The 11,444-nt window shown below is 40.8% G+C and overlaps 39 non-coding genes and 5 pseudogenes across 39 annotated transcripts; all 44 read left to right on the top strand.

Annotated features, from left to right (window-relative positions):
* Nucleotides 1-7: 7 nt before the first annotated feature.
* Nucleotides 8-126, top strand: LOC114780235 (uncharacterized; annotated as a pseudogene).
* Nucleotides 127-269: 143 nt separating this feature from the next.
* On the top strand, nucleotides 270-388 carry LOC114780203 (5S ribosomal RNA). Its single transcript, XR_003747037.1, has one exon. It is a non-coding gene; the product is annotated as a 5S ribosomal RNA (ribosomal RNA).
* A 143-nt stretch (nucleotides 389-531) lies between these two features.
* Nucleotides 532-650, top strand: LOC114780202 (5S ribosomal RNA). Its single transcript, XR_003747036.1, has one exon. It is a non-coding gene; the product is annotated as a 5S ribosomal RNA (ribosomal RNA).
* Nucleotides 651-794: 144 nt separating this feature from the next.
* Nucleotides 795-913, top strand: LOC114780225 (5S ribosomal RNA). The gene has a single exon (XR_003747058.1). It is a non-coding gene; the product is annotated as a 5S ribosomal RNA (ribosomal RNA).
* A 143-nt stretch (nucleotides 914-1,056) lies between these two features.
* On the top strand, nucleotides 1,057-1,176 carry LOC114780226 (5S ribosomal RNA). Its single transcript, XR_003747059.1, has one exon. It is a non-coding gene; the product is annotated as a 5S ribosomal RNA (ribosomal RNA).
* A 145-nt stretch (nucleotides 1,177-1,321) lies between these two features.
* On the top strand, nucleotides 1,322-1,440 carry LOC114780206 (5S ribosomal RNA). Its single transcript, XR_003747040.1, has one exon. It is a non-coding gene; the product is annotated as a 5S ribosomal RNA (ribosomal RNA).
* Nucleotides 1,441-1,584: 144 nt separating this feature from the next.
* On the top strand, nucleotides 1,585-1,703 carry LOC114780201 (5S ribosomal RNA). The gene has a single exon (XR_003747035.1). It is a non-coding gene; the product is annotated as a 5S ribosomal RNA (ribosomal RNA).
* A 144-nt stretch (nucleotides 1,704-1,847) lies between these two features.
* Nucleotides 1,848-1,965, top strand: LOC114780238 (uncharacterized; annotated as a pseudogene).
* Nucleotides 1,966-2,109: 144 nt separating this feature from the next.
* Nucleotides 2,110-2,228, top strand: LOC114780194 (5S ribosomal RNA). The gene has a single exon (XR_003747028.1). It is a non-coding gene; the product is annotated as a 5S ribosomal RNA (ribosomal RNA).
* Nucleotides 2,229-2,374: 146 nt separating this feature from the next.
* On the top strand, nucleotides 2,375-2,493 carry LOC114780218 (5S ribosomal RNA). Its single transcript, XR_003747051.1, has one exon. It is a non-coding gene; the product is annotated as a 5S ribosomal RNA (ribosomal RNA).
* A 144-nt stretch (nucleotides 2,494-2,637) lies between these two features.
* LOC114780199 (5S ribosomal RNA) lies at nucleotides 2,638-2,756 on the top strand. Its single transcript, XR_003747033.1, has one exon. It is a non-coding gene; the product is annotated as a 5S ribosomal RNA (ribosomal RNA).
* Nucleotides 2,757-2,898: 142 nt separating this feature from the next.
* LOC114780198 (5S ribosomal RNA) lies at nucleotides 2,899-3,017 on the top strand. The gene has a single exon (XR_003747032.1). It is a non-coding gene; the product is annotated as a 5S ribosomal RNA (ribosomal RNA).
* Nucleotides 3,018-3,162: 145 nt separating this feature from the next.
* Nucleotides 3,163-3,280, top strand: LOC114780230 (5S ribosomal RNA). The gene has a single exon (XR_003747063.1). It is a non-coding gene; the product is annotated as a 5S ribosomal RNA (ribosomal RNA).
* Nucleotides 3,281-3,424: 144 nt separating this feature from the next.
* On the top strand, nucleotides 3,425-3,543 carry LOC114780211 (5S ribosomal RNA). Its single transcript, XR_003747044.1, has one exon. It is a non-coding gene; the product is annotated as a 5S ribosomal RNA (ribosomal RNA).
* Nucleotides 3,544-3,685: 142 nt separating this feature from the next.
* LOC114780197 (5S ribosomal RNA) lies at nucleotides 3,686-3,804 on the top strand. The gene has a single exon (XR_003747031.1). It is a non-coding gene; the product is annotated as a 5S ribosomal RNA (ribosomal RNA).
* Nucleotides 3,805-3,948: 144 nt separating this feature from the next.
* On the top strand, nucleotides 3,949-4,066 carry LOC114780232 (uncharacterized; annotated as a pseudogene).
* A 145-nt stretch (nucleotides 4,067-4,211) lies between these two features.
* Nucleotides 4,212-4,330, top strand: LOC114780196 (5S ribosomal RNA). Its single transcript, XR_003747030.1, has one exon. It is a non-coding gene; the product is annotated as a 5S ribosomal RNA (ribosomal RNA).
* A 143-nt stretch (nucleotides 4,331-4,473) lies between these two features.
* Nucleotides 4,474-4,592, top strand: LOC114780195 (5S ribosomal RNA). The gene has a single exon (XR_003747029.1). It is a non-coding gene; the product is annotated as a 5S ribosomal RNA (ribosomal RNA).
* Nucleotides 4,593-4,736: 144 nt separating this feature from the next.
* Nucleotides 4,737-4,855, top strand: LOC114780287 (5S ribosomal RNA). The gene has a single exon (XR_003747110.1). It is a non-coding gene; the product is annotated as a 5S ribosomal RNA (ribosomal RNA).
* A 143-nt stretch (nucleotides 4,856-4,998) lies between these two features.
* Nucleotides 4,999-5,117, top strand: LOC114780213 (5S ribosomal RNA). Its single transcript, XR_003747046.1, has one exon. It is a non-coding gene; the product is annotated as a 5S ribosomal RNA (ribosomal RNA).
* Nucleotides 5,118-5,260: 143 nt separating this feature from the next.
* LOC114780221 (5S ribosomal RNA) lies at nucleotides 5,261-5,380 on the top strand. The gene has a single exon (XR_003747054.1). It is a non-coding gene; the product is annotated as a 5S ribosomal RNA (ribosomal RNA).
* A 145-nt stretch (nucleotides 5,381-5,525) lies between these two features.
* Nucleotides 5,526-5,644, top strand: LOC114780216 (5S ribosomal RNA). Its single transcript, XR_003747049.1, has one exon. It is a non-coding gene; the product is annotated as a 5S ribosomal RNA (ribosomal RNA).
* A 145-nt stretch (nucleotides 5,645-5,789) lies between these two features.
* Nucleotides 5,790-5,909, top strand: LOC114780215 (5S ribosomal RNA). The gene has a single exon (XR_003747048.1). It is a non-coding gene; the product is annotated as a 5S ribosomal RNA (ribosomal RNA).
* Nucleotides 5,910-6,054: 145 nt separating this feature from the next.
* On the top strand, nucleotides 6,055-6,174 carry LOC114780237 (uncharacterized; annotated as a pseudogene).
* Nucleotides 6,175-6,318: 144 nt separating this feature from the next.
* Nucleotides 6,319-6,437, top strand: LOC114780205 (5S ribosomal RNA). Its single transcript, XR_003747039.1, has one exon. It is a non-coding gene; the product is annotated as a 5S ribosomal RNA (ribosomal RNA).
* A 144-nt stretch (nucleotides 6,438-6,581) lies between these two features.
* On the top strand, nucleotides 6,582-6,699 carry LOC114780231 (5S ribosomal RNA). The gene has a single exon (XR_003747064.1). It is a non-coding gene; the product is annotated as a 5S ribosomal RNA (ribosomal RNA).
* Nucleotides 6,700-6,843: 144 nt separating this feature from the next.
* LOC114780240 (uncharacterized) lies at nucleotides 6,844-6,952 on the top strand (annotated as a pseudogene).
* A 145-nt stretch (nucleotides 6,953-7,097) lies between these two features.
* On the top strand, nucleotides 7,098-7,216 carry LOC114780210 (5S ribosomal RNA). Its single transcript, XR_003747043.1, has one exon. It is a non-coding gene; the product is annotated as a 5S ribosomal RNA (ribosomal RNA).
* A 144-nt stretch (nucleotides 7,217-7,360) lies between these two features.
* Nucleotides 7,361-7,479, top strand: LOC114780286 (5S ribosomal RNA). The gene has a single exon (XR_003747109.1). It is a non-coding gene; the product is annotated as a 5S ribosomal RNA (ribosomal RNA).
* A 144-nt stretch (nucleotides 7,480-7,623) lies between these two features.
* On the top strand, nucleotides 7,624-7,742 carry LOC114780207 (5S ribosomal RNA). The gene has a single exon (XR_003747041.1). It is a non-coding gene; the product is annotated as a 5S ribosomal RNA (ribosomal RNA).
* A 144-nt stretch (nucleotides 7,743-7,886) lies between these two features.
* Nucleotides 7,887-8,005, top strand: LOC114780285 (5S ribosomal RNA). The gene has a single exon (XR_003747108.1). It is a non-coding gene; the product is annotated as a 5S ribosomal RNA (ribosomal RNA).
* Nucleotides 8,006-8,147: 142 nt separating this feature from the next.
* On the top strand, nucleotides 8,148-8,266 carry LOC114780284 (5S ribosomal RNA). The gene has a single exon (XR_003747107.1). It is a non-coding gene; the product is annotated as a 5S ribosomal RNA (ribosomal RNA).
* Nucleotides 8,267-8,410: 144 nt separating this feature from the next.
* Nucleotides 8,411-8,529, top strand: LOC114780283 (5S ribosomal RNA). The gene has a single exon (XR_003747106.1). It is a non-coding gene; the product is annotated as a 5S ribosomal RNA (ribosomal RNA).
* Nucleotides 8,530-8,674: 145 nt separating this feature from the next.
* Nucleotides 8,675-8,793, top strand: LOC114780214 (5S ribosomal RNA). Its single transcript, XR_003747047.1, has one exon. It is a non-coding gene; the product is annotated as a 5S ribosomal RNA (ribosomal RNA).
* A 144-nt stretch (nucleotides 8,794-8,937) lies between these two features.
* Nucleotides 8,938-9,056, top strand: LOC114780224 (5S ribosomal RNA). Its single transcript, XR_003747057.1, has one exon. It is a non-coding gene; the product is annotated as a 5S ribosomal RNA (ribosomal RNA).
* Nucleotides 9,057-9,200: 144 nt separating this feature from the next.
* On the top strand, nucleotides 9,201-9,318 carry LOC114780229 (5S ribosomal RNA). Its single transcript, XR_003747062.1, has one exon. It is a non-coding gene; the product is annotated as a 5S ribosomal RNA (ribosomal RNA).
* Nucleotides 9,319-9,462: 144 nt separating this feature from the next.
* On the top strand, nucleotides 9,463-9,581 carry LOC114780281 (5S ribosomal RNA). The gene has a single exon (XR_003747104.1). It is a non-coding gene; the product is annotated as a 5S ribosomal RNA (ribosomal RNA).
* Nucleotides 9,582-9,725: 144 nt separating this feature from the next.
* Nucleotides 9,726-9,844, top strand: LOC114780209 (5S ribosomal RNA). Its single transcript, XR_003747042.1, has one exon. It is a non-coding gene; the product is annotated as a 5S ribosomal RNA (ribosomal RNA).
* A 143-nt stretch (nucleotides 9,845-9,987) lies between these two features.
* LOC114780217 (5S ribosomal RNA) lies at nucleotides 9,988-10,105 on the top strand. Its single transcript, XR_003747050.1, has one exon. It is a non-coding gene; the product is annotated as a 5S ribosomal RNA (ribosomal RNA).
* Nucleotides 10,106-10,249: 144 nt separating this feature from the next.
* LOC114780219 (5S ribosomal RNA) lies at nucleotides 10,250-10,369 on the top strand. Its single transcript, XR_003747052.1, has one exon. It is a non-coding gene; the product is annotated as a 5S ribosomal RNA (ribosomal RNA).
* A 143-nt stretch (nucleotides 10,370-10,512) lies between these two features.
* LOC114780280 (5S ribosomal RNA) lies at nucleotides 10,513-10,631 on the top strand. The gene has a single exon (XR_003747103.1). It is a non-coding gene; the product is annotated as a 5S ribosomal RNA (ribosomal RNA).
* Nucleotides 10,632-10,775: 144 nt separating this feature from the next.
* LOC114780222 (5S ribosomal RNA) lies at nucleotides 10,776-10,894 on the top strand. Its single transcript, XR_003747055.1, has one exon. It is a non-coding gene; the product is annotated as a 5S ribosomal RNA (ribosomal RNA).
* Nucleotides 10,895-11,038: 144 nt separating this feature from the next.
* On the top strand, nucleotides 11,039-11,156 carry LOC114780228 (5S ribosomal RNA). The gene has a single exon (XR_003747061.1). It is a non-coding gene; the product is annotated as a 5S ribosomal RNA (ribosomal RNA).
* A 145-nt stretch (nucleotides 11,157-11,301) lies between these two features.
* On the top strand, nucleotides 11,302-11,420 carry LOC114780204 (5S ribosomal RNA). The gene has a single exon (XR_003747038.1). It is a non-coding gene; the product is annotated as a 5S ribosomal RNA (ribosomal RNA).
* Nucleotides 11,421-11,444: the final 24 nt, after the last annotated feature.

The following is an 11,444-nucleotide window of genomic DNA, read 5'->3' as shown; positions in this document are numbered from 1 at the left end:
AGAGATTGCTTACGGCCATACCAGCCCAAGAACGCCCGGTCTCGTCTGATCTCGGAAGCTAAGAAGGCTTGATCCTGGTTAGTACTTAGATGGGTGACCTCCTTTGAATACCAGGTGCTGTAAGCTTTAACTGTTGAAAAACTTTTTAAAAAAAAGGTTTTTTGCATGGCTTTGTTAGTTTTTTCTAAAGTAAGTTAAGAGGTATTTTCACTCTGTGATATGTTTTCAAGCCTAGGTTGTTTAAAGTCCAAGATTTTCAAGCAGAGATTGCTTACGGCCATACCAGCCCATGAACGCCCGGTCTCGTCTGATCTCGGAAGCTAAGAAGGCTTGGGCCTGGTTAGTACTTGGATGGGAGACCTCCTGGGAATACCAGGTGCTGTAAGCTTTAACTGTTGAAAAACTTTTTAAAATGAAGTTTTTTTGCATCGCTTTGTTATTTTTTTCTAAAGTAAGTTAAGAGGTATTTTCACTCTGTGATATGTTTTCAAGCCTAGGTTGTTTAAAGTCCAAGATTTTCAAGCAGAGATTGCTTACGGCCATACCAGCCCAAGAACGCCCGGTCTCGTCTGATCTCGGAAGCTAAGAAGGCTTGGGCCTGGTTAGTACTTGGATGGGAGACCTCCTGGGAATACCAGGTGCTGTAAGCTTTAACTGTTGAAAAACTTTTTAAAATGAAGTTTTTTTGCATCGCTTTGTTAGTTTTTTTCTAAAGTAAGTTAAGAGGTATTTTCACTCTGTGATATGTTTTCAAGCCTAGGTTGTTTAAAGTCCAAGATTTTCAAGCAGAGATTGCTTACGGCCATACCAGCCCAAGAACGCCCTGTCTCGTCTGATCTCGGAAGCTAAGAAGGCTTGGGCCTGGTTAGTACTTGGATGGGAGACCTCCTGGGAATACCAGGTGCTGTAAGCTTTAACTGTTGAAAAACTTTTTAAAATGAAGTTTTTTTGCATCGCTTTGTTAGTTTTTTTCTAAAGTAAGTTAAGAGGTATTTTCACTCTGTGATATGTTTTCAAGCCTAGGTTGTTAAAGTCCAAGATTTTCAAGCAGAGATTGCTTACGGCCATACCAGCCCAAGAACGCCCGGTCTCGTCTGATCTCGGAAGCTAAGAAGGCTTGGGCCTGGTTAGTACTTGGATGGGAAGACCTCCTGGGAATACCAGGTGCTGTAAGCTTTAACTGTTGAAAAACTTTTTAAAAAAAAAAGTTTTTTTGCATCGCTTTGTTAGTTTTTTCTAAAGTAAGTTAAGAGGTATTTTCACTCTGTGATATGTTTTCAAGCCTAGGTTGTTTAAAGTCCAAGATTTTCAAGCAGAGATTGCTTACGGCCATACCAGCCCAAGAACGCTCGGTCTCGTCTGATCTCGGAAGCTAAGAAGGCTTGGGCCTGGTTAGTACTTGGATGGGAGACCTCCTGGGAATACCAGGTGCTGTAAGCTTTAACTGTTGAAAAACTTTTTAAAATGAAGTTTTTTTGCATCGCTTTGTTAGTTTTTTTCTAAAGTAAGTTAAGAGGTATTTTCACTCTGTGATATGTTTTCAAGCCTAGGTTGTTTAAAGTCCAAGATTTTCAAGCAGAGATTGCTTACGGCCATACCAGCCCAAGAACGCCCGGTCTCGTCTGATCTCGGAAGCTAAGAAGGCTTGGGCCTGGTTAGTACTTGGATGGGAGACCTCCTGGGAATACCAGGTGCTGTAAGCTTTAACTGTTGAAAAACTTTTTAAAATGAATTTTTTTTGCATCGCTTTGTTAGTTTTTTTCTAAAGTAAGTTAAGAGGTATTTTCACTCTGTGATATGTTTTCAAGCCTAGGTTGTTTAAAGTCCAAGATTTTCAAGCAGAGATTGCTTACGGCCATACCAGCCCAAGAACGCCCTGTCTCGTCTGATCTCGGAAGCTAAGAAGGCTTTGGCCTGGTTAGTACTTGGATGGAGACCTCCTGGGAATACCAGGTGCTGTAAGCTTTAACTGTTGAAAAACTTTTTAAAATGAAGTTTTTTTGCATCGCTTTGTTAGTTTTTTTCTAAAGTAAGTTAAGAGGTATTTTCACTCTGTGATATGTTTTCAAGCCTAGGTTGTTTAAAGTCCAAGATTTTCAAGCAGAGATTGCTTACGGCCATACCAGCCCAAGAACACCCGGTCTCGTCTGATCTCGGAAGCTAAGAAGGCTTGGGCCTGGTTAGTACTTGGATGGGAGACCTCCTGGGAATACCAGGTGCTGTAAGCTTTAACTGTTGAAAAACTTTTTAAAATGAAGTTTTTTTGCATCGCTTTGTTAGTTTTTTTCTAAAGTAAGTTAAGAGGTATTTTCACTCTGTGATATGTTTTCAAAGCCTAGGTTGTTTAAAGTCCAATGATTTTCAAGCAGAGATTGCTTACGGCCATACCAGCCCAAGAACGCCCGGTCTCGTCTGATCTCGGAAGCTAAGAAGGCTTGGGCCTGGTTAGTACTTGGATGGGAGACCTCCTGGGAATACCAGATGCTGTAAGCTTTAACTGTTGAAAAACTTTTTAAAATGAAGTTTTTTTGCATCGCTTTGTTAGTTTTTTTCTAAAGTAAGTTAAGAGGTATTTTCACTCTGTGATATGTTTTCAAGCCTAGGTTGTTTAAAGTCCAAGATTTTCAAGCAGAGATTGCTTACGGCCATACCAGCCCAAGAACGCCCGGTCTCGTCTGATCTCGGAAGCTAAGAAGGCTTGGGCCTGGTTAGTACTTGGATGGGAGACCTCCTGGGAATACCAGGTGCTGTAAGCTTTAACTGTTGAAAAACTTTTTAAAATGAAGTTTTTTGCATCGCTTTGTTAGTTTTTTCTAAAGTAAGTTAAGAGGTATTTTCACTCTGTGATATGTTTTCAAGCCTAGGTTGTTTAAAGTCCAAGATTTTCAAGCAGAGATTGCTTACGGCCATACCAGCCCAAGAACGCCCGGTCTCGTCTGATCTCGGAAGCTAAGAAGGCTTGGGCCTGGTTAGTACTTGGATGGGAGACCTCCTGGGAATACCAGGTGCTGTAAGCTTTAACTGTTGAAAAACTTTTTAAAATGAAGTTTTTTTGCATCGCTTTGTTAGTTTTTTTCTAAAGTAAGTTAAGAGGTATTTTCACTCTGTGATATGTTTTCAAGCCTAGGTTGGTTTAAAGTCCAAGATTTTCAAGCAGAGCTTGCTTACGGCCATACCAGCCCAAGAACGCCCGGTCTCGTCTGATCTCGAAGCTAAGAAGGCTTGGGCCTGGTTAGTACTTGGATGGGAGACCTCCTGGGAATACCAGGTGCTGTAAGCTTTAACTGTTGAAAAACTTTTTAAAATGAAGTTTTTTTGCATAGCTTTGTTAGTTTTTTTCTAAAGTAAGTTAAGAGGTATTTTCACTCTGTGATATTTTTTCAAGCCTAGGTTGTTTAAAGTCCAAGATTTTCAAGCAGAGATTGCTTACGGCCATACCAGCCCAAGAACGCCTGGTCTCGTCTGATCTCGGAAGCTAAGAAGGCTTGGGCCTGGTTAGTACTTGGATGGGAGACCTCCTGGGAATACCAGGTGCTGTAAGCTTTAACTGTTGAAAAACTTTTTAAAATGAAGTTTTTTGCATCGCTTTGTTAGTTTTTTCTAAAGTAAGTTAAGAGGTATTTTCACTCTGTGATATGTTTTCAAGCCTAGGTTGTTTAAAGTCCAAGATTTTCAAGCAGAGATTGCTTACGGCCATACCAGCCCAAGAACGCCCGGTCTCGTCTGATCTCGGAAGCTAAGAAGGCTTGGGCCTGGTTAGTACTTGGATGGGAGACCTCCTGGGAATACCAGGTGCTGTAAGCTTTAACTGTTGAAAAACTTTTTAAAATGAAGTTTTTTTGCATCGCTTTGTTAGTTTTTTTCTAAAGTAAGTTAAGAGGTATTTTCACTCTGTGATATGTTTTCAAGCCTAGGTTGTTTAAAGTCCAAGATTTTCAAGCAGAGATTGCTTACGGCCATACCAGCCCAAGAACGCTCGGTCTCGTCTGATCTCGGAAGCTAGAAGGCTTGGGCCTGGTTAGTACTTGGATGGGAGACCTCCTGGGAATACCAGGTGCTGTAAGCTTTAACTGTTGAAAAACTTTTTAAAATGAAGTTTTTTTGCATCGCTTTGTTAGTTTTTTTCTAAAGTAAGTTAAGAGGTATTTTCACTCTGTGATATGTTTTTCAAGCCTAGGTTGTTTAAAGTCCAAGATTTTCAAGCAGAGATTGCTTACGGCCATACCAGCCCAAGAACGCCCGGTCTCGTCTGATCTCGGAAGCTAAGAAGGCTTGGGCCTGGTTAGTACTTGGATGGGAGACCTCCTGGGAATACCAGGTGCTGTAAGCTTTAACTGTTGAAAAACTTTTAAAATGAAGTTTTTTTGCATCGCTTTGTTAGTTTTTTTCTAAAGTAAGTTAAGAGGTATTTTCACTCTGTGATATGTTTTCAAGCCTAGGTGGTTTAAAGTCCAAGATTTTCAAGCAGAGATTGCTTACGGCCATACCAGCCCAAGAACGCCCGGTCTCGTCTGATCTCGGAAGCTAAGAAGGCTTGGGCCTGGTTAGTACTTGGATGGGAGACCTCCTGGGAATACCAGGTGCTGTAAGCTTTAACTGTTGAAAAACTTTTTAAAATGAAGTTTTTTTGCATCGCTTTGTTAGTTTTTTTCTAAAGTAAGTTAAGAGGTATTTTCACTCTGTGATATGTTTTCAAGCCTAGGTTGTTTAAAGTCCAAGATTTTCAAGCAGAGATTGCTTACGGCCATACCAGCCCAAGAACGCCCGGTCTCGTCTGATCTCGGAAGCTAAGAAGGCTTGGGCCTGGTTAGTACTTGGATGGGAGACCTCCTGGGAATACCAGGTGCTGTAAGCTTTAACTGTTGAAATAACTTTTTAAAATGAAGTTTTTTGCATTGCTTAGTTAGTTTTTTCTAAAGTAAGTTAAGAGGTATTTTCACTCTGTGATATGTTTTCAAGCCTAGGTTGTTTAAAGTCCAAGATTTTCAAGTAGAGATTGCTTACGGCCATACCAGCCCAAGAACGCCCGGTCTCGTCTGATCTCGGAAGCTAAGAAGGCTTGGGCCTGGTTAGTACTTGGATGGGAGACCTCCTTGGAATACCAGGTGCTGTAAGCTTTAACTGTTGAAAAACTTTTTAAAAATGAAGTTTTTTGCATCGCTTTGTTAGTTTTTTCTAAAGTAAGTTAAGAGGTATTTTCACTCTGTGATATGTTTTCAAGCCTAGGTTGTTTAAAGTCCAAGATTTTCAAGCAGAGATTGCTTACGGCCATACCAGCCCAAGAACGCCTCGGTCTCGTCTGATCTCGGAAGCTAAGAAGGCTTGGGCCTGGTTAGTACTTGGATGGGAGACCTCCTGGGAATACCAGGTGCTGTAAGCTTTAACTGTTGAAAAACTTTTTAAAATGAAGTTTTTTTGCATCGCTTTGTTAGTTTTTTTCTAAAGTAAGTTAAGAGGTATTTTCACTCTGTGATATGTTTTTCAAGCCTAGGTTGTTTAAAGTCCAAGATTTTCAAGCAGAGATTGCTTACGGCCATACCAGCCCAAGAACGCCCGGTCTCGTCTGATCTCGGAAGCTAAGAAGGCTTGGGCCTGGTTAGTACTTAGATGGGAGACCTCCTTGGAATACCAGGTGCTGTAAGCTTTAACTGTTGAAAAACTTTTTTAAAATGAAGTTTTTTTGCATCGCTTTGTTAGTTTTTTTCTAAAGTAAGTTAAGAGGTATTTTCACTCTGTGATATGTTTTCAAGCCTAGGTTGTTTAAAGTCCAAGATTTTCAAGTAGAGATTGCTTACGGCCATACCAGCCCAAGAACACTCCGGTCTCGTCTGATCTCGGAAGCTAAGAAGGCTTGGGCCTGGTTAGTACTTGGATGGGAGACCTCCTGGGAATACCAGGTGCTGTAAGCTTTAACTGTTGAAAAACTTTTTAAAATGAAGTTTTTTTGCATCGCTTTGTTAGTTTTTTTCTAAAGTAAGTTAAGAGGTATTTTCACTCTGTGATATGTTTTCAAAGCCTAGGTTGTTTAAAGTCCAAGATTTTCAAGCAGAGATTGCTTACGGCCATACCAGCCCAAGAACGCCCGGTCTCGTCTGATCTCGGAAGCTAAGAAGGCTTGAGCCTGGTTAGTACTTAGGATGGGAGACCTCATTTGAATACCAGGTGCTGTAAGCTTTAACTGTTGAAAAACTTTTTAAAATGAAAGTTTTTTTGCATCGCTTTGTTAGTTTTTTCTAAAGTAAGTTAAGAGGTATTTTCACTCTGTGATATGTTTTCAAGCCTAGGTTGTTTAAAGTCCAAGATTTTCAAGTAGAGATTGCTTACGGCCATACCAGCCCAAGAACGCTCGGTCTCGTCTGATCTCGGAAGCTAAGAAGGCTTGGGCCTGGTTAGTACTTGGATGGGAGACCTCCTGGGAATACCAGGTGCTGTAAGCTTTAACTGTTGAAAAACTTTTTAAAATGAAGTTTTTTTGCATCGCTTTGTTAGTTTTTTTCTAAAGTAAGTTAAGAGGTATTTTCACTCTGTGATATGTTTTCAAGCCTAGGTGGTTTAAAGTCCAAGATTTTCAAGCAGACCTTGCTTACGGCCATACCAGCCCAAGAACGCCCGGTCTCGTCTGATCTCGAAAGCTAAGAAGGCTTGGGCCTGGTTAGTACTTGGATGGGAGACCTCCTGGAATACCAGGTGCTGTAAGCTTTAACTGTTGAAAAACTTTTTAAAATGAAGTTTTTTTGCATCGCTTTGTTCGTTTTTTTCTAAAGTAAGTTAAGAGGTATTTTCACTCTTTGAAATTTTTTCAAGCCTATGTTGTTTAAAGTCCAAGATTTTCAAGCAGAGATTGCTTACGGCCATACCAGCACAAGAACGCCTGATCTCGGAAGCTAAGAAGACTTGGGCCTGGTTAGTACTTGGATGGGAGACCTCCTGGGAATACCAGGTGCTGTAAGCTTTAACTGTTGAAAAACTTTTTAAAATGAAGTTTTTTTGCATCGCTTTGTTAGTTTTTTTTCTAAAGTAAGTTAAGAGGTATTTTCACTCTGTGAAATTTTTTCAAGCCTAGGTTGTTTAAAGTCCAAGATTTTCAAGCAGAGATTGCTTACGGCCATACCAGCCCAAGAACGCCTGGTCTCGTCTGATCTCGGAAGCTAAGAAGGCTTGGGCCTGGTTAGTACTTGGATGGGAGACCTCCTGGGAATACCAGGTGCTGTAAGCTTTAACTGTTGAAAAACTTATTAAAATGAAGTTTTTTTGCATCGCTTTGTTAGTTTTTTTCTAAAGTAAGTTAAGAGGTATTTTCACTCTGTGATATGTTTTCAAGCCTAGGTTGTTTAAAGTCCAAGATTTTCAAGCAGAGATTGCTTACGGCCATACCAGCCCAAGAACGCCCGGTCTCGTCTGATCTCGGAAGCTAAGAAGGCTTGGGCCTGGTTAGTACTTGGATGGGAGACCTCCTGGGAATACCAGGTGCTGTAAGCTTTAACTGTTGAAAAACTTTTTAAAATGAAGTTTTTTTGCATCGCTTTGTTAGTTTTTTTCTAAAGTAAGTTAAGAGGTATTTTCACTCTGTGATATGTTTTCAAGCCTAGGTGGTTTAAAGTCCAAGATTTTCAAGCAGAGATTGCTTACGGCCATACCAGCCCAAGAACGCCCGGTCTCGTCTGATCTCGGAAGCTAAGAAGGCTTGGGCCTGGTTTGTACTTGGATGGGAGACCTCCTGGGAATACCAGGTGCTGTAAGCTTTAACTGTTGAAAAACTTTTTAAAATGAAGTTTTTTTGCATCGCTTTGTTAGTTTTTTTCTAAAGTAAGTTAAGAGGTATTTTCACTCTGTGAAATTTTTTCAAGCCTAGGTTGTTTAAAGTCCAAGATTTTCAAGCAGAGATTGCTTACGGCCATACCAGCCCAAGAACGCCCGGTCTCGTCTGATCTCGGAAGCTAAGAAGGCTTGGGCCTGGTTAGTACTTGGATGGGAGACCTCCTGGGAATACCAGGTGCTGTAAGCTTTAACTGTTGAAAACTTTTTAAAATGAAGTTATTTTGCATCGCTTAGTTAGTTTTTTCTAAAGTAAGTTAAGAGGTATTTTCACTCTGTGATATGTTTTCAAGCCTAGGTTGTTTAAAGTCCAAGATTTTCAAGCAGAGATTGCTTACGGCCATACCAGCCCAAGAACGCCCGGTCTCGTCTGATCTCGGAAGCTAAGAAGGCTTGGGCCTGGTTAGTACTTGGATGGGAGACCTCCTGGGAATACCAGGTGCTGTAAGCTTTAACTGTTGAAAAACTTTTTAAAATGAAGTTTTTTTGCATCGCTTTGTTAGTTTTTTTCTAAAGTAAGTTAAGAGGTATTTTCACTCTGTGATATGTTTTCAAGCCTAGGTTGTTTAAAGTCCAAGATTTTCAAGCAGAGATTGCTTACGGCCATACCAGCCCAAGAACGCCCGGTCTCGTCTGATCTCGGAAGCTAAGAAGGCTTGGGCCTGGTTAGTACTTGGATGGGAGACCTCCTGGGAATACCAGGTGCTGTAAGCTTTAACTGTTGAAAAACTTTTTAAAATGAAGTTTTTTTGCATCGCTTTGTTAGTTTTTTTCTAAAGTAAGTTAAGAGGTATTTTCACTCTGTGATATGTTTTCAAGCCTAGGTTGTTTAAAGTCCAAGGATTTTCAAGCAGAGATTGCTTACGGCCATACCAGCCCAAGAACGCCCTGTCTCGTCTGATCTAGGAAGCTAAGAAGGCTTGGGCCTGGTTAGTACTTGGATGGGAGACCTCCTGGGAATACCAGGTGCTGTAAGCTTTAACTGTTGAAAAACTTTTTAAAATGAAGTTTTTTTGCATCGCTTTGTTAGTTTTTTTCTAAAGTAAGTTAAGAGGTATTTTCACTCTGTGATATGTTTTCAAGCCTAGGTTGTTTAAAGTCCAAGTATTTCAAGCAGAGATTGCTTACGGCCATACCAGCCCAAGAACGCCCTGTCTCGTCTGATCTCGGAAGCTAAGAAGGCTTGGGCCTGGTTAGTACTTGGATGGGAGACCTCCTGGGAATACCAGGTGCTGTAAGCTTTAACTGTTGAAAAACTTTTTAAAATGAAGTTTTTTTGCATCGCTTTGTTAGTTTTTTTCTAAAGTAAGTTAAGAGGTATTTTCACTCTGTGATATGTTTTCAAGCCTAGGTTGTTTAAAGTCCAAGATTTTCAAGCAGAGATTGCTTACGGCCATACCAGCCCAAGAACGCCCGGTCTCGTCTGATCTCGAAGCTAAGAAGGCTTGGGCCTGGTTAGTACTTGGATGGGAGACCTCCTGGGAATACCAGGTGCTGTAAGCTTTAACTGTTGAAAAACTTTTTAAAATGAAGTTTTTTTGCATCGCTTTGTTAGTTTTTTTCTAAAGTAAGTTAAGAGGTATTTTCACTCTGTGATATGTTTTCAAGCCTAGGTTGTTTAAAGTCCAAGATTTTCAAGCAGAGATTGCTTACGGCCATACCAGCCCAAGAACGCCCGGTCTCGTCTGATCTCGGAAGCTAAGAAGGCTTGGGCCTGGTTAGTACTTGGATGGGAGACCTCCTGGGAATACCAGGTGCTGTAAGCTTTAACTGTTGAAAAACTTTTTAAAATGAAGTTTTTTTGCATCGCTTTGTTAGTTTTTTTCTAAAGTAAGTTAAGAGGTATTTTCACTCTGTGATATGTTTTCAAGCCTAGGTTGTTTAAAGTCCAAGATTTTCAAGCAGAGATTGCTTACGGCCATACCAGCCCAAGAACGCCTGGTCTCGTCTGATCTCGGAAGCTAAGAAGGCTTGGGCCTGGTTAGTACTTGGATGGGAGACCTCCTGGGAATACCAGGTGCTGTAAGCTTTAACTGTTGAAAAAACTTTTAAAATGAAGTTTTTTTGCATCGCTTTGTTAGTTTTTTCTAAAGTAAGTTAAGAGGTATTTTCACTCTGTGATATGTTTTCAAGCCTAGGTTGTTTAAAGTCCAAGATTTTCAAGCAGAGATTGCTTACGGCCATACCAGCCAAGAACGCCCGGTCTCGTCTGATCTCGGAAGCTAAGAAGGCTTGGGCCTGGTTAGTACTTGGATGGGAGACCTCCTGGGAATACCAGGTGCTGTAAGCTTTAACTGTTGAAAAACTTTTTAAAATGAAGTTTTTTTGCATCGCTTTGTTAGTTTTATTCTAAAGTAAGTTAAGAGGTATTTTCACTCTGTGATATGTTTTCAAGCCTAGGTTGTTTAAAGTCCAAGATTTTCAAGCAGAGATTGCTTACGGCCATACCAGCCCAAGAACGCCCGGTCTCGTCTGATCTCGGAAGCTAAGAAGGCTTGGGCCTGGTTAGTACTTGGATGGGAGACCTTCCTGGGAATACCAGGTGCTGTAAGCTTAACTGTTGAAAAACTTTTTAAAATGAAGTTTTTTTGCATCGCTTTGTTAGTTTTTTTCTAAAGTAAGTTAAGAGGTATTTTCACTCTGTGATATGTTTTCAAGCCTAGGTTGTTTAAAGTCCAAGATTTTCAAGCAGAGATTGCTTACGGCCATACCAGCCCAAGAACGCCCGGTCTCGTCTGATCTCGGAAGCTAAGAAGGCTTGGGCCTGGTTAGTACTTGGATGGGAGACCTCCTGGGAATACCAGGTGCTGTAAGCTTTAACTGTTGAAAAACTTTTTAAAATGAAGTTTTTTTGCATCGCTTTGTTAGTTTTTTTCTAAAGTAAGTTAAGAGGTATTTTCACTCTGTGATATGTTTTCAAGCCTAGGTTGTTTAAAGTCCAAGATTTTCAAGCAGAGATTGCTTACGGCCATACCAGCCCAAGAACGCCCTGTCTCGTCTGATCTCGGAAGCTAAGAAGGCTTGGGCCTGGTTAGTACTTGGATGGGAGACCTCCTGGGAATACCAGGTGCTGTAAGCTTTAACTGTTGAAAAACTTTTTAAAATGAAGTTTTTTTGCATCGCTTTGTTAGTTTTTTTCTAAAGTAAGTTAAGAGGTATTTTCACTCTGTGATATGTTTTCAAGCCTAGGTTGTTTAAAGTCCAAGATTTTCAAGCAGAGATTGCTTACGGCCATACCAGCCCAAGAACGCCCGGTCTCGTCTGATCTCGGAAGCTAAGAAGGCTTGGCCTGGTTAGTACTTGGATGGGAGACCTCCTGGGAATACCAGGTGCTGTAAGCTTTAACTGTTGAAAAACTTTTTAAAATAAAGTTTTTTTGCATCGCTTTGTTAGTTTTTTTCTAAAGTAAGTTAAGAGGTATTTTCACTCTGTGATATGTTTTCAAGCCTAGGTTGTTTAACAGTCCAAGATTTTCAAGCAGAGATTGCTTACGGCCATACCAGCCCAAGAACGCTCGGTCTCGTCTGATCTCGGAAGCTAAGAAGGCTTGGGCCTGGTTAGTACTTGGATGGGAGACCTCCTGGGAATACCAGGTGCTGTAAGCTTTAACTGTTGAAAAACTTTTTAAA

The sequence above is a fragment of the Denticeps clupeoides genome, unplaced genomic scaffold (genome assembly GCF_900700375.1).
Source record: "Denticeps clupeoides unplaced genomic scaffold, fDenClu1.1, whole genome shotgun sequence".
NCBI classification, from domain to species: domain Eukaryota; kingdom Metazoa; phylum Chordata; class Actinopteri; order Clupeiformes; family Denticipitidae; genus Denticeps; species Denticeps clupeoides.
Note: the sequence above shows the minus strand (reverse complement) of the source record. Positions and strands in the feature narration are given on the sequence as shown.